The sequence below is a fragment of the Oncorhynchus keta genome, unplaced genomic scaffold (genome assembly GCF_023373465.1).
Source record: "Oncorhynchus keta strain PuntledgeMale-10-30-2019 unplaced genomic scaffold, Oket_V2 Un_contig_2088_pilon_pilon, whole genome shotgun sequence".
NCBI classification, from domain to species: Eukaryota; Metazoa; Chordata; class Actinopteri; order Salmoniformes; family Salmonidae; genus Oncorhynchus; species Oncorhynchus keta.
This window is the reverse complement of record NW_026282224.1, coordinates 70,001-73,656: the sequence shown is the minus strand read 5'-3', so window position 1 is coordinate 73,656 and position 3,656 is coordinate 70,001. Positions and strand designations below refer to the sequence as shown.

The following is a 3,656-nucleotide window of genomic DNA, read 5'->3' as shown; positions in this document are numbered from 1 at the left end:
TCTCTCTCCCTCCTTCTCTCTCTCCATCTAAATGGCTGCCAAGAGTCATACAGTACATTCAAATGTTAAATACCTGGGTGGTGGTCACAGTCCATTTCCTCCCACATTACGGCTTAATGGATCATATCTTAATAACCTTGGACTCTGTAATTGGTTAATCTGTATATAGACCAGATCTCTGTCACCAGGATAGGATAGATAGACAATACACAGCAGCAGCAGTATACTGTAGGTAGGGGTAAAAGATAGATAATATACAGTAACAGCAGTATACTGTAGGTAGGGGTAAAGGATAGATAATATACAGTAACAGCAGTATACTGCAGGTAGGGGTAAAGGATAGATAATAGACAGTAACAGCAGTATACTGTAGGTAGGGGTAAAGGATAGATAATAGACAGTAACAGCAGTATACTGTAGGTAGGGGTAAAGGATAGATAATAGACAGTAACAGCAGTATACTGTAGGTAGGGGTAAAGGATAGATAATAGACAGTGACAGCAGTATACTGTAGGTAGGGGTAAAGGATAGATAATAGACAGTAACAGCAGTATACTGTAGGTAGGGGTAAAGGATAGATAATAGACAGTGACAGCAGTATACTGTAGGTAGGGGTAAAGGATAGATAATAGACAGTAACAGCAGTATACTGTAGGTAGGGGTAAAGGATAGATAATAGACAGGAACAGCAGTATACTGTAGGTAGGGGTAAAGGATAGATAAGACAGTAACAGCAGTATACTGCAGGTAGGGGTAAAGGATAGATAATAGACAGTAACAGCAGTATACTGTAGGTAGGGGTAAAGGATAGATAATAGACAGTAACAGCAGTATACTGTAGGTAGGATAGATAATAGACAGTAACAGCAGTATACTGTAGGTAGGGATAAAGGATAGATAATAGACAGTAACAGCAGTATACTGTAGGTAGGGGTAAAGGATAGATAATAGACAGTAACAGCAGTATACTGTAGGTAGGGGTAAAGGATAGATAATAGACAGTAACAGCAGTATACTGCAGGTAGGGGTGAATGATAGATAATAGACAGTAACAGCAGTATACTGTAGGTAGGGGTAGATAGATAATAGACAGTAACAGCAGTATACTGTAGGTAGGGGTAAAGGATAGATAATAGACAGTAACAGCAGTATACTGTAGGTAGGGGTAAAGGATAGATAATAGACAGTAACAGCAGTATACTGTAGGTAGGGGTAAAGGATAGATAATAGACAGTAACAGCAGTATACTGTAGGTAGGGGTAAAGGATAGATAATAGACAGTAACAGCAGTATACTGTAGGTAGGGGTAAAGGATAGATACTAGACAGTAACAGCAGTAGACTGTGGGTAGGAGTAAAGGATAGATAATAGACAGTAACAGCTGGTAGGCTTGCGTACCCGTCCAGCTCCCGGCTGAGTTTCCCTTTGTAATAGTTGTTGCCCTGCCACATCTTAACCTTTAGCTCAGTGAGGCCGTTGCCTGTAATACATGGCTTCTGGTTGGGATATGTACGAAAGATCAATGTGGGGCTGACGTTCTCAATGCACATATTAATGAAGCCGGTGACTGATGTTGTGTACTCCTCAGTGTTATCGGATCAATCATAATTCCAGTCTATGCTAGCGAAACAGTCATTTAACTGAGCATCCACCCTCATCAGACCATTTCCATGTTGGGCTCATCACTCGTACTTCCTGTTTGAGTTTTCGCTTGTAAGCAGGAATCTGGAAGTTGCGGTCAGATTTGCCAAAGGGAGGATGAGGGAGAGCCATGCTGGTAAAATGAGGTCAAATTGATTTCAGTTTCCTTACATGAACCTCATTGGCTACGAGAAGCGCCGCCCCTGGAGAGCATGTAGTTGTTTGGTAATGGACCTACACAGCTTGTTGAGTGGTAATGGCCCTACACAGCTTGTTGAGTGGTAATGGCGCTACACAGCTTGTTGAGTGGTAATGGCCCCACACAGCTTGTTGAGTGGTAATGGCCTACACAGCTTGTTGAGTGGTAATGGCCCTACACAGCTTGTTGAGTGGTAATGGCCCTACACAGCTTGTTGAGTGGTAATGGCCCTACACAGCTTGTTGAATGTGCTTGTTGAAATGGACCTACACAGCTTGTTGTTTGGTAATGGCCCTACACAGCTTGTTGAGTGGTAATGGCCCTACACAGCTTGTTGAGTGGTAATGGACCTATACAGCTTGTTGAGTGGTAATGGCCCCACACAGCTTGTTGAGTGGTAATGGACCTACACAGCTTGTATGAGTGGTAATGGACCTACACAGAGTGGTAATGGACCTACACAGCTTGTTGAGTGGTAATGGCCCTATACAGCTTGTTGAGTGGTAATGGCCCTACACAGCTTGTTGTTTGGTAATGGCCTTACACAGCTTGTTGAGTGGTAATGGACCTACACAGCTTGTTGAGTGGTAATGGCCCTACACAGCTTGTTGAGTGGTAATGGCCCTACACAGCTTGTTGAGTGGTAATGGCCCTACACAGCTTGTTGAGTGGTAATGGCCCTACACAGCTTGTTGAGTGGTAATGGCCCTATACAGCTTGTTGAGTGGTAATGGCCCTATACAGCTTGTTGAGTGGTAATGGCCCTACACAGCTTGTTGAGTGGTAATGGCCCTACACAGCTTGTTGAGTGGTAATGGCCCTACACAGCTTGTTGAGTGGTAATGGACCTACACAGCTTGTTGAGTGGTAATGGCCCTACACAGCTTGTTGAGTGGTAATGGCCCTACACAGCTTGTTGTTTGGTAATGGCCCTACACAGCTTGTTGAGTGGTAATGGCCCTACACAGCTTGTTGAGTGGTAATGGCCCTACACAGCTTGTTGAGTGGTAATGGCCCTACACAGCTTGTTGAGTGGTAATGGCCCTATACAGCTTGTTGAGTGGTAATGGCCCTACACAGCTTGTTGAGTGGTAATGGCCCTACACAGCTTGTTGAGTGGTAATGGCCCTACACAGCTTGTTGAGTGGTAATGGCCCTACACAGCTTGTTGAGTGGTAATGGCCCTACACAGCTTGTTGTTTGGTAATGGCCCTATACAGCTTGTTGAGTGGTAATGGCCCTACACAGCTTGTTGAGTGGTAATGGCCCTACACAGCTTGTTGAGTGGTAATGGCCCTACACAGCTTGTTGTTTGGTAATGGCCCTACACAGCTTGTCGTTTGGTAATGGCCCTACACAGCTTGTTGTTTGGTAATGGACCTACACAGCTTGTTGAGTGGTAATGGCCCTATACAGCTTGTTGAGTGGTAATGGACCTACACAGCTTGTTGTTTGGTAATGGACCTACACAGCTTGTTGTTTGGTAATGGACCTACACAGCTTGTTGAGTGGTAATGGCCCTACACAGCTTGTTGCATCGGTTTGTGGTAGTAGATAGACAGCTGTGAATTTTTGATATATATATTTTTTAACTCTCTTGGTACATAGTCTGCACCTTGCCATGAGGTATTCTAACTCAGGCCAGCAACAAAACAAAATTGGACTTCCTTAACATTAGAGATTGTGCAACAGCTGTTGTTGACAAAAGAGACACACCCTTCTCCCCATCGTCTACCGGACGCTGCTTGCCGGTCTTGACGGCGCACATGGACAAACCGTGTCCTTGTTCAGTGTTCAGCCACAATCCACAATGCTG

General features: G+C 44.3%; 1 long non-coding RNA gene across 1 annotated transcript; it reads left to right on the top strand.

Moving 5' to 3' along the window:
* The first annotated feature begins 338 nt into the window (after window positions 1-338).
* On the top strand, window positions 339-1,311 carry LOC127920841 (uncharacterized). The gene is made up of 3 exons (XR_008107641.1): window positions 339-467; window positions 703-841; window positions 928-1,311. It is a non-coding gene; the product is annotated as an uncharacterized LOC127920841 (long non-coding RNA).
* The last annotated feature ends 2,345 nt before the right edge of the window (window positions 1,312-3,656 follow it).